Source organism: Strix uralensis, chromosome Z, assembly GCF_047716275.1.
Source record: "Strix uralensis isolate ZFMK-TIS-50842 chromosome Z, bStrUra1, whole genome shotgun sequence".
NCBI classification, from domain to species: domain Eukaryota; kingdom Metazoa; phylum Chordata; class Aves; order Strigiformes; family Strigidae; genus Strix; species Strix uralensis.
In genome coordinates, this window is record NC_134012.1 from 65244122 (window position 1) to 65257806 (window position 13685).

The window sequence follows — 13685 nt, forward strand, 5'->3', positions numbered from 1 at the left end:
AGTCAAACAGTGGATGAAGTGATTATCCAGCTCCGTCAATATGAGGGAAATCTCCCTTCCTCCCAACATGCCTGGGTTTCAGCTGTAAAGGAACTGTCTCAGAGGCTCCAGAAAATGGAAGAGGGCATGTCCTACGTTCCACCTGCACGGGCCGATGTCTCAGCTATTAGAAGCAGGCGTTTCCCCACCCAAGAGAAGGGTAGTAGAAGGTAGACACCACGGGGCACCCTGTGATTCTTCCTCCGCGACCATGGGGAAAACATGAGGACGTGTCATGGACAGCCCACTTCCGCCCTAGCTGCACGAGTACAGCAGCTGAAAGGGAAGTCCACCATGAAAGGGGAGTCTTCCAAGAGAGACACAGATCCAGTGTCCAGTTGGAAATCCCCCAGACAGAATAGAATGGCCAACGCTATGCTTGACTCTCTTGAAGGGACCAGGAAGTCATTCTTGCAGGAGTCACTCTTAGATCAAGTGAGTGATGGTGAGCAGGATTACAGAGGCCCTGCCTCCAGCCGGGTGGAGGAAAGGGATAATCAGATTTACTGGATGGTGTGGATCCGATGGCCTGGCACATCAGACCCACAAGAATATAAGGCTTTGGTAGACACTGGCGCACAGTGCACCCTGATGCCATCAAGCCACAGTGGAGTTGAACCCATCTGCATCTCCGGAGTGACAGGGGGATCCCAACAGCTGACCCTATTAGAAGCTGAAGTAAGCTTAACTGGGAAGGACTGGCATAAGCACCCCATTGTGACTGGCCCGGAGGCCCCGTGCATCCTAGGTATAGATTACCTCAGGAGAGAGTACTTTAAAGACCGGAAAGGGTACTGGTGGGCCTTTGGTATAGCTGCCCTGGTGGAGGTTGAACAATTGTCCACCTCACCTGGCCTCTCAGAGGACTCCTCAGTGGTGGGGTCACTTAAGGTTGAAGAGCAGCGAGTGCCAATTGCTACCAAGACGGTGCACCGGCAGCAGTACTGCACTAACCGAGATTCCCTGGTCCCCATCCATCAGCTGATCCGTCGACTAGAAAGCCAGAAGGTGATCAGCAAGACTCACTCACCTTTCAACAGCCCTATATGGCCAGTGAGAAAGTCTAATGGCGAATGGAGACTAACCGTGGACTACCGTGGCCTGAATGAAGTTACGCCAGCGATGAGTGCTGCAGTGCTGGACATGCTAGAGCTCCAGAATGAGCTGGAGTCGAAGGCAGCCAAGTGGTATGCCACAACTGACATCACTAATGCGTTCTTCTCCATCCCAATAGCACCAGAGTGCAGGCCACAGTTTGCATTCACTTGGAGGGGTATCCAGTACACCTGGAATCGATTGCCCCAGGGGTGGAAACACAGCTCCACCATTTGCCATAGACTGGTCCATACTGCACTGGAGAAAGGTGGGGCTCCAGAACACCTGCAGTTCATTGATGATATCATTGTATGGGGGGACACAGCTGAGGAAGTCTTTGAGAAAGGAAAGAAGATAATTGAAATCCTCCTGAAGGCTGGTTTTGCTATCAAGCGACAGAAAGTTAAGGGGCCGAGAAGGGAGATTCAGTTCCTAGGAATAAAATGGCGAGATGGGCGTCACCACATCCCAATGGAGGTAATAAACAAGATAACAGCCATGGCCCCACCAACCACTAAAAAGGAGACTCAGTCTTTCCTGGATGCTGTGGGGTTCTGGAGGATGCACATCCCAAACTACAGCCTGATTGTGAGCCCTCTCTACCACGTAACCCGCAAGAAGAACGATTTTAAATGGGGCCCAGAGCAACAACAAGCCTTTGAACAAATTAAGCAGGAGATTACCCAGGCAGTGGCCCTCGGGCCAGTCCAGACAGGGCAGGAGATTAAGAACGTGCTCTACACCGCAGCCGGGGACAACGGCCCTTCCTGGAGCCTTTGGCAGAGCACCTGGAGAAGCCCGAAGCCAACCTCTAGGCTTTTGGAGCCGGGGATACAAAGGCTCTGAAACTAACTATACACTGACTGAGAAGGAGATACTGGCAGCGTACGAAGGAATTCGAGCTGCCTCAGAAGTGGTCGGCACTGAGACACAGCTCCTCCTGGCACCCCGACTGCCGGTGCTGGGATGGATGTTCAAAGGAAAGGCTCCCTCTACACATCATGCAACAGATGCCACGTGGAGTAAATGGGTTGCGTTGATAACACAACGGGCTCGAATAGGGAACCTCCACCGCCCAGGATTAGTGGAAGTGATCATAAACTGGCCAGAGAGAAAAGATTCTGGGATGTCACCAGAACAGGAGGTGAAACGTGCTGAGGAGGCCCCACCATATAACGAGCTGCCAGAGGAGGAGAAGTGGTTTGCCCTGTTCACTGATGGGTCTTGTCTCATTGTGGGGAAACATCGACAATGGAATGCTGATGTGTGGTATCCCACACGACAAACCACTGAAACTGTTGAAGGACAAGGTGAATCGAGCCAGTTCGCAGAGGTGAAAGCCACCCAATTGGCCTTGGAGACTGCTGAGCGAGAAAAGTGCCCAAGGCTCTATCTCTACACTGACTTGTGAGTGGTGGCAAGTGCCCTGTGGATGTGGTTGCAGCAATGGAAACAGAGGAACTGGCAATGCAAGGGCAGACCTGTCTGGGCCACTGAAGTATGGCAGCCCAAGTGGAGAATCTCGTTGTGAAGCTGCGCCATGTGGACGCCCATATACCCAAGAGTCGGGCCACTGATGAACATCAACACAACCAGCAGGCAGACCAGGCTGCTAAGATCGAAGTGGCTCAGGTGGACTTGGACTGGCAGCGTAAAGGTGAACTGTTCATAGCCCGGTGGGCCCATACGACCTTGGGCCACCGAGGCAGAGATGCAACATACAGGTGGTCTCAAGATCGAGGGGTGGACCTCACCATTGACACCATCTCAGAGATCATCCACGGATGTGAGACGTGTGCTGCAATCAAACAAGCCAAATGGGTGAAGCCCCAGCAGAATGAAGATCGATGGATGAAATATAAATATGGAGAGGCCTGGCAGATCGACTACATCACACTGCCACAGACCCGCCAAGGCAAGCGCCACGTGCTCACAATAGTGGAAGCAACCACTGGATGGCTCGAAACTTATCCAGTGTCACTCGCCACTACCTGGAACACCATCCTGGGCCTTGAAGACGGAGTTCTGTGGCGACATGGCACCCCAGAGACGATTGAGTTGGACAATGGGACTCACTTCCGAAATAACCTCATAGATGCCTGGGCAGAAGAACATGGCATCGAGTGGGTCTACCACATCCCCTACCATGCACCAGCCTCTGGGAAGATCGAGCGCTACAATGGACTGTTAAAAACTACATTGAGAGCAATGGGGGGGTGGAACCTTCAAACACTGGGACACACATCTGACAAAGGCCACTTGGTTAGTCAACACAAGAGGATCTGCCAATCGAGGTGGCCCAGCTCAGTCAAAACTTCCACGTGTTGTAGATGGGGATAAAGTCCCTGTGGTGTGCATGAGGGATGTGCTGGGAAAAATGGTCTGGGTTAGTCCTGCGCCGGGCAAAGGCAAACCCATCCACAGGATTGCTTTTGCTCAAGGACCTGGGTGCACCTGGTGGGTGATGCAGAAGGATGGAGAGGTCCGATGCGTACCACAAGGGGACTTGATTTTGGGTGAAAACACACTGTGAATTATACTGTGTTTTTATTAATTTTTCTTTGTTATTGGTAATTGCTAAGTGGCAGCTGGACGTGACGCAGATGGTATAGAATAAAGGGGTGGATTATGTCCTGGTTCAGCTAGGATAGGGTTAAGTTTCCCCAGCAGTTGGGGGAAAGCTCTAATCGGGTTATTCATATAACACGCTGATGTCATGTCCTGGCGCCATAGAGCGGCAGCACGGGAGAGTCGGTTATCGCGTGTGTTAAGTGATTCCTCTGCTCTCACTGCTGTATTGGTAGATATTTTGCTCTGTTCATTGTTATTACTGTTATTCTTGTTGTTGTTTGTTTTGTCGCTGTTGTATTAAACCTCTCCTTATCTCAGCCCTGGGGCTTTGTATTTCATTCCCTTTGTGGGGGATGGGCAGCGGCCGTGTGGTCTCAGACCCCGGCAGGGACTAAACTAGCACAACAACCAGATGATCAGGCCTAATCATCATGGGTTTATGAGAGGCAGGTCCCGCTTGACAAACCTGATCTCCTTCTACAACAGGGTAACCTGCTTATTGGATGAGGGAAAGGCTGTGGATGTTGTTTACCTTGACTTCAGTAAGGCCTTTGACACCGTTTCCAACACCATTCTCCTGGCAAAACTGACTGCTTGCGGCTTGGATGGGCACAAGCTTCGCTGTCTAAAAAACTGGCTGGATGGCCGGGCCCAAAGAGTTGTGGTGAACGGAGTTAAATCCAGTTGGTGGCCGGTCACGAGTGGTGTCCCCAGGGCTCAGTTTTGGGGCCACTCTTGTTTAACATCTTTAGTGATGATCTAGACGAGGGGATCGAGTGCACCCTCAGTAGGTTTGCAGATGACACCAAGTTGGGTGGGAGTGTTGATGTGCTCGAGGGTAGGGAGGCTCTGCAGAGAGACCTGGACAGGCTGGAGCGATGGGCTCAGGCCAACTGTAGGAGTTTCAATAAGGCCAAATGCCGGGTGCTGCACTTCAGCCACAACAACCCCCAGCAGCACTACAGGCTTGGGGAGGAGTGGCTGGAGAGCTGCCAGTCAGAGAGGGACCTGGGGGTGTTGATTGACAGCCGGCTGAACATGAGCCAGCAGTGTGCCCAGGTGGCCAAGAAGGCCAATGGCATCCTGGCTTGCATCAGAAATAGCGTGGCCAGCAGGGACAGGGAAGTGATCTTACCCCTGTACTCGGCACTGGTGAGGCCGCACCTCGATGACTGTGTTCAGTTTTGGGCCCCTCACTACAAAAAGGACATTGAATTACTCGAGCGTGTCCAGAGAAGGGCAACGAAGCTGGTGAAGGGTCTGGAGCAGATGTCGTATGAGGAGCGGCTGAGGGAACTGGGGTTGTTTAGTGTAGAGAAGAGGAGGCTGAGGGGAGACCTCATCGCCCTCTACAACTACCTGAAAGGAGGTTGCAGAGAGCTGGGGATGAGTCTCTTTAACCAAGTAACAAGCCATAGGACAAGAGGTAATGGCCTCAAATTGCACCAGGGAAGGTTTAGACTAGATATTAAGAAGCATTTCTTTACAGAACAGTTGTTAGACATTGGAATGGACTGCCCAGGGAGGTGGTGGAGTCCCCATCCCCGGAGGTATTTAAAAGTTGGGTTGACATAGCACTTAGGGATATGGTGTAGTTGGGAACTGTCAGTGTTAGGTTAATGGTTGGACTGGATGATCTTCAAGGTCTTTTCCAACCTAGATGATTCTGTGATTCTGTGATCTTACAAACTTTCTCCAATCTGAAAGTATTTTTTATAAAAGTGCAATCAAAACCCAAACCGTTTAAAAGGTGAGAATAAACAAAATAGTAAAAATAGTGTGAATTTTTCAGCTATTAATTCATAATGTTAGGAGGAAAAAATGTCAAAGGTTCTCAGAATAAATACAATTAACATTATTTTATTAAATTCAGTAAATAGGGACCCCATGTCTTATGCAGATAGAAAATATTGTATCTTGAGGTGTTTTTGCATTGTCATCATACTGCAACTGGAGAAGCAGAAACAGACCACAGGTCCATGGTGAAAGCTCAAGTAGTCTGAGTGAAATTAGCTGATTTTCTCCACCAAAAGGGATGTTCCATCCTGATCAGCCATGGCTCACCCTCTCACCTGATGCTTTGGTGCTCCTCTCCATTGAGCGTGGCTGTGTCATGAAATCACATGCTGGACAGTAAGCACGTTGGCCAAACCTGCTCTGCAGGGCTGGAAAGGAAATGGAGGTCCCTGAAGGCTAGTTCTTCTCTCCCTCTGGGAACTGTAGCCCCATTGCTAACCTATACATGGCCCTCAACCCCACTGGCTGAAGAACAGCTGCTTAGGCATTGGGAAGGAGGGATGTAATAGTCCCTCTTCTCTTCCTACTTCCTTCTCAAGCCCTTCACTGGGTTGGAGGAAAGATGTAGAAGCAATCAGTTCTGGAAACTCAGGTTCGTTCTGGTCCTGTGCACATAGGCATCCATCTGGGAAGCAGATGGAAAGTCTGAGCCACCCAGGGGGGATCCACAATGTATAAAACCTTCAGTTTACACAGGTAGATTTCTGATGTCCTCCAGGAAATATCAGGACAACATCACTGGGGAACAACTGAAGAAAATCTCAAACAGGTAGAAATGCATTGAATTCAGCTTATCCATTAAATTGACATGTTTTTTTTCAGGACGTCTTTGGGGGAGAAAAGCTATCCTGATTTTTTAGCAGCTGTAATTAAAGATTTCAATCAAGAGGGGATGAATTTTCCAAGAGAAAACACCTATTTTGTCCAAGTTCTCTATCTAGTTCTAAAAAATCATTAGCAAAGCTGTCGGTTTAAGACAGTGTAGGCAACAGTCTAACTTCTTACCAAATGTTGTCTTAACAGTGCCTTTTTTTGTAAAAACAGATAAATACATGGTGAACATCTTCCTGAAGTTACTAAGGCAGAAACAGACCCACAGAGTGCATCATGAAAGTGAAGCCCCAGCACAAGGGAAACCGCATAGTTTTGATTCTGACTTTGGTGGGACATAATTTTTGCTCAGGATGGTGGAATTCAGGTCAGGCATTTGTGGCACCACAGAATTGCTGTGCATGTACCAACCCATTCAGACCTGACTTCTGAGAAGCACTTGAATGTGTCCTTGCACAGCAGCAATCCACTGGTTATCCTGCTGGGTTATTTGCTATACAGATGTGCACAGCAAATGACCATCCCTGTCTCAAGGCATTTAAAGCTCAGATCCTGCGATGATTTACATAGACAGTTTGCTTCACTCACTGCAAAATGTCCCAGGAAAATTAAAGAAACAGCATACTGAAAATGTTTCATACAATTTTGGATTAGCCTTATGCTCTCTCAAGAGACCACATAGCTGGATATGAGCCTGTCAGTGATCATGCTTTACTCCACTGTAGAGATTCTTCTTTCTTGTCAGCCCATCAGTGTAGAAGAGCTGAAATTAAGTTTCTATTCTAACTCTCTTTTCATTGGTAATTTTGTTTTAGTTGGCACTTGCCTGGCTTTCAGTCAACTGGGAATTTTCTTGAGGAAAATATCAAGGAAAATTACCGGAGTTTCTTATCAAGATTATCAAGATATCAAGATTCTTATCAAGTGCTTTCTGCTTGTCCCAAGAAATGGCACAACTCTAGCTTGACAATTTTTAATGCTGAATTTCTTTGCTGAAACAGCACTTTGGGGTGGGGAGGGGGGCTAATAACTGCCCTTTAGCCATGACTATTGTACCTAGCTTTGCAGAATCAGTAATCTCAAGGAGCTGGAAGAATGTCCAACCCTTATCAGGTAGGGTGACCATTTCTGCTGGAAATGCTGTGTAACTTTCTTAGACAGTCTGGATCTGATTTGTACTGTTTCCACTGAGAGTGGAAAGTGAAGTCCAGTACTTCAGTGATCACAGGATTACTCCCTAAATCCTGTGTTAAAGATGTGCTACAGAGGCCCAATTACCTCTTCTGTGCTCACTATGATGACATAAAACAAATATTTTCATCATTGTGGTGTCTATCAAGTAAGTGAGTTGCCATGGACATAAAAATAGCAGGAGCATGTTCAAGCTTCAGACCAGGAGAGTTCTTGGATGCATGCTTAACTTGAAGCAGATGGACAGTGCCACAGCTGACCCAGATCTCCCCTTTGAGGCTGAGGTCTAGTCAAATGCTCTGTTGTGCAGAAAGTAAACCCAAACCAAAACAATCAAAGGAAGCTGAACTCTCCATTGTTCTGTGGTTAATACTCAATATGTGTAAAACCATTTAGGAGGGAAGTTCCTCAGGAGACAGTTCTTCCCAAAGGATATCTCCCCATCATGTGATGGTGAAAAACCTGGTACTGAGCCACCTGTACTATGCCATTAGCAAGCAAGGACCTGGTATCAAACCACCAGCAATCTGGCCCATTCTTCCCTGGACCCCAGGCCCATACACTAAAGCTACTCCACCTTGTTTCTCTTCCTTGCAATGTTGGACAGGGCTCCTACCTAGGTGACATGTCTACTTTTAACCAAAGCCTCATTTCCTAATCCTCAGAGGCATTTGCTAGGATGAGCCATGAGCTTTCACACTTCATGGTGAGATTCTGGATGGAAAAGCCAAATTCTAACATGTGAGGCAGAAGCAGAACACTTATCCCATAGATGGAAAATGTAAGGTGCAAAGCAGGAATTCCATGAATATCCCAGGCCTCTTCATCTCCACAGCTGAGAAGTAGTCAAGCTGGCTGCTACTCCCTTATTGTCCCCAGGCCACTGGGTTGGCTTTTATCAGTGACAGAAGCCCACCCACAGGCTTACCTCATCTGCTTTCCTGAAACTGCACACAAAGGGTCAGAGCTACTTTCCTGACTCAGACTGCAGAGGATTGCAGCCCAAGCTCATACCCATGCACAGACAAGATCTGCAAAAGATACTGAAGTGGATTTTAAAGAGCACTCAACATTGACTTCAGTCTTCTTTCTCTGCAGATAAAGGGACTTGGGATGTTTTGTTCTTTGCTCATCCTCCTCTTCTGATCCATAGAGACACTGACCAGAAGATGGCATCATAATTTCTCTGGGTACATCCTAAAGGATAGGACAGTACTTTTCCTAGGCTGGTCTCTTACCCCTTTATTCATGTTCATGAGATTCAGACCACTTTAACAGGCTTCAGGCCTCACTAGGTGCCCAAATATCATTAGACATTATGAACTGTCTGCCCCTGGGTGCTCCTGCTCAATAACTGCCAACATCACAGGACAATAGCAGACTCCATGCAAAGCATGCAGACTGGTACCAAGCATTCAGTGCCATGGTAAGCCAGCTCTCAAAGCTCTGCACAAAGGCAGGAAGGCCATATGCTCAAATAAAACCAGTTGGGTTCAGCACAGGAAGCAATCTTGCCCAGTTCTACTAGAAGGAATAAGGGAGGTACTATTTTTTTTTCTGGACTCTAACTTCCTGGTCCTATATGACTGATTTATAAATGCCAGACAGTTCAGTATAGAGCATTAAGAAAAGTTACAGATAGCATTTCAAATCTAGTTAGAGAATGTTTCTTTCCTTTTCTCTCTTCTTGATTGTGGCTCTTTCCATTGTCAAGGAATATGAAAGCAAAGCAAGAATGATCAGGATCTAGATGAGATAGCTGTCTCTGGACAGGTACAGCAACAAGATGGAGTGGCATTCAGGCAACTGAAGCAGACAGAAAATGTTTTAATATCAACAATATAGAACCTGTGTTCTAAAGATAGCAAGAGTTTTGAAAGAAATGGCGTCAAAGACAATAACATTCCCTAACCATCTAAAAATTTAATAAAATATTTTCAGCTGAATGTAGAATATATCCTGGTCATTCTCAAGTCAGAATATCAGATAGATGGGGAAGTAAGGGCAGGAAGAGGTTGCATTGTTTATCCAAATGTTTGACTGTGAATAACTCATTAATATTGAACATTTTCATTACCTGTCCTGCAAAGTTGGGCCTCTAAAAGCCATATAGAGGCTGGAGTAGAGAACCAGCCTGAATGGTTCCCTACTCCAGCCTGTGTACAGCTTTTGTCTGAATGAGAATGCAGGCGGATGCACCCTAGCAGAATTTCAGTTCCTGATGAGGAAAGGGACAATAGTCCAACATACCCATCCTGCAGTTTGGGACTAGGGTGCAAGAGTTTTTCTGCATGTCACAAAACCTGTGGCACCAGAACATGGCTTTGTTCATCTTTTTTGGGGTTTTTTGACTTTGTTTTACCCCATGACTGCTATGCACACCAGTTCAGCAGCCTTGTTGCATCTGCTGTGCTGCCAGTCTTTGCATTTGCCTTGTTATCTTTTGCATCACCCACAATTGGTTTCCTGGATCTGTCTGGCACAGAAGAAGTTTTCTGCCTGTTTGCACTTAACACATCCCCAAGATGCTCTGCTAATAAGGACTTCTTTCTCGCAACCTTTGCTCCTTCGTCCTGCCTGGCAGCACTGCCAGAATGCCAACTCAGGCCTGGCAGGACTTGTGAATTTGGGCTCAGTGCCTTGCACACACAGAAAAATCACTTGTAGTCCCAGGGTGGCTGTGTGGGGCCCCCTGAAGTGACTACTCACTGGTAGGATTTAGCAGCAGACTGACTAAATCACAGTGGATACTGGAGCATCAGTTATTTATGGGAGGGGTTTTCCTTACCATATGCTTACATCAAGTCAACCTTTCCATAAAAGATAGTTTTAAAAAACATCATCACTTAAAGGATAGAGCTCTGATGGGGGGTGGCAGGTAGGGCACAGAGAGTGAGACCAGTGCCTTGGGAGGGGAGTAGAGAAGATGCCACCACTCTGGTTTTGATGGTGAGTCCTAGGTGTGTCAGAATAGCAAAAGATGACTGTGTGCCCCCACATCCCCCATGATAAATTCATCTGCAAGTTGATGATGTTAGAAACACAAGGGCTAACTCAGCGGTAACAATTCCAGGGCTGTGCTAAAAACCATCCTGCAGGGAAACTCATCACCACTCATTCATCAGGAGCAGCTAATATTCCTGTAATGGAGACCGCGATGAGGCTGTTTTGCCAGGACATGTTCTTCCGGTGCTGGCACAGGACAAACTTCCAACCGGTTCTAAAAATGGCCTGCAGGCTGTAACTCTAAACACAGGGAGGAGATCAAACTTCCTCATGAAGGTGCCCCTGGGCCCCCATAAATTACAGAGACACCCTTAGTAAAGGCTGGAGGGCTGGCTATTTGTTTTTCCTGTGGAGCCTGGGCCTGTGTTGATTCATGCTGCTTGCTTAGAAATGCTCTTTCGGAGCATTTGCATGAGACAGCAGCAGCATGGGCCCTGTCAGGTATTAAAAGCACCACAGGATGTCTCCTAAGCAAAGAGAGGTGTTAATCCTTGGCCAAACCCTAGCAGAGGAAATCGGATACTTTACACCCCGCTTCCTGGGATTCTCCCCATAACTCCTGGTGACACAGTTACCCCTTGTCACTTCCTGCCTGGGGGGTCAAGTTTTCCTGGATTTAATGCACCCTTCTCACTCCCCAGCACCTATTCTGAGGTCATTTTCTTGCCAGACTCAAGTAAATTTCCATGGGTCTGCTCCATCTGATCCCCTTCAAGAAAATTTGCAATGTAGGGATGGAGAATCAGTGTGGGTTTGCCCCTTGTCTCCTAATAGTAAGGCAGTGCCTGCACACACCCCAGAGCAGGGTCTGGTCTCCAGAAATATTTTCACAATAACTTAGCCCATCTGTCTGTCCTCACATACCTATTACCTATTCTGGCTTCTAAAGGCAGGTCTTATTGCAGGTAGTGAAAAGCCGATGCAATGACTATTTGAAAACTGCCTGATGTGTCCAGTCTAACCACCTTTTGGGACTGGTCACCTTGCTCTAACCAACAGAGTACATCCTGTGAAAGAAATCAGAACATATTTTTACAGTTTGTGTTTTCAGAAAAGTTGAGGGATGCAGCTTGACACACTGGTGTTCAAGTTTGCTTGAAAGATAGAGGGGTTTAGGGTCCTTGATACACTGTGGTAAGAATATTCCATTACATGTAGTGTTGTGTTGAGATAACAAAGTTAGTTCAAAGGCTGGTAGTGCTGCAAAGCTCAATACTGCAGCATATGCAGAGACCAGGTTGTGTGGTGTGTCCATGTGGCACTGTGCTGAAGCAGCTATGCTACTTCTGGACCTGTTTCTGTGATCCATGCTCTGGTTTGGTGGCCAGGGTCATGGAGCCATGCTGAGTGAGGATGAAAAGTGCCCCAAGGTAAAGTGTTGCAATTAAGAATGCTGATACATCTATGTCAGCCACCACTGTCACAAGCATTATTCGGTTTTGGTGAAAGCAGAAGCAAGAGTTTAGGACTAAGACTTTCTTACGGACCTAACAGAGACAAGCTGCCCTCAAAACTGGGGAGTCTGACAGAAAGAATAGGAAAGTTTCCTTGGAGCTTTAGGATTAGATCCAAGACCTGTCTCTGTTTATATGATAGCTTACTATTTCTACAGTAAACTCACTGCAATATCAACAAAAGAGAAAATGTTTTGGTTACAGCTGATAGTAAGAAATATGCAGAAACTCTCTGTACTAGTTTCCTCTTATGTTCCAGTAAACAGGCTATGTTTATTCATCTAACTGCCTCGAAGGCCTACACACCTAAACATTTGCCTTTTACCCTAGCTGTTTCAGAAGATGTGATAGATCACTTCTGTCTGCAAATATTGCACTTGAAATCATCTTTGCTGAATTACTGCCTGATCCAAATCTATATTGATGTTTTTCTCACAAACAGACTAACTTCAGCTTACATTAAGATGTCCTCTTAAACTGATTACACAAAAGCATGAGGACAATTCAGTCTTAGAAAGCTGTTTTTGCTTGGCTTAAAACAAGAGTAAATCCAGGAAAGTAAATCAATTTAGTCTGTCTTGAACACACTTCTGTTCCTTCATACAGAAATTCTGCTACATTCGGTATCTGACTGTGTTATGCCTTGTTTGCCAGGTGATTTAGTTCCTGCCTCTAAAGGCACATCCTTCACACTGCAAGAAGATGGGCCAATGCTATTGGAAATCTAATGGCAATTGCACTTTCTCAGCTGTTCATAGCACATTGTGCACTGGAGTAGTGGAAGGCAGGTGGATCCCTGCATGTCTCCAGTTTTCCTGAGTCTTTTTCCAAAGGAACTGAAGAAAACTGCTGCTTTCAAAGTCCTTGAGGGCAGAAGGCTGCTTGTCTCTGCCTACCACCTCCCTTTCTGTGACAATTGTTTTAAAAAAATCATTGTGGATTCTGGATGCTTTTTCATTCAGGTGAGGCATTGTGCAGAGCTGCTTGCAGATTGCATGTTCACTTTCTCTGAAGCTGGATTTCACTACTGAGCAGAGAACCTTTTACCATCACTAGTCCCAATTCAGAGAACATATTCTTACAGCAAAATCAGACCATTATTTCCGTGCCCCACCCCCCCTGCCCCCGAGACAGCCTGAAACTTCCTTCCCACCTATATGAGAAAACTCTCTGCCCTAATCTAAGCAGTTCTTCAAGCAAACCTAGCTAGCAAGAGGAGGTGGCAGGCCTGTTGGAGCTCACACAGTTTTCACTGGGGCTAGTAATACCCAGGACAAGGACTGAGAAGTAATTCCTCTGTTTTCAGGAGTAAGTCTTTGGCTGAGAGGAATCATCTTCTGTCACTATCTCTGTGCTGTGTACAAAGAAGCCCAGAGGCTAACAGTAGCTCACGTGAGAAGATTGACTGTCAGTTGGCAAACGCTAGGCAAGACAAACTTTGCCTTATGTCACTAAGTGTGTGCCTTATGTCACTAAGTGTGTCTTTCCAGCATTCCCCCAGGGGAACCGACATTTTTTAACAGCAAAATCAGTAGGTGATAGCTATAGTACCAAAAAGTTTCTCACCTTGCTAAAAACTATCGCTGCACCTCCACAAGCAGGAATAACTCAGATGAGTGCAGCAGAGGTCAGTCATCACAGAAACCACTGGAGACATGGGACATCCATACTACAGTGGTCAGCTCAGCAGTAAGAGGGCTT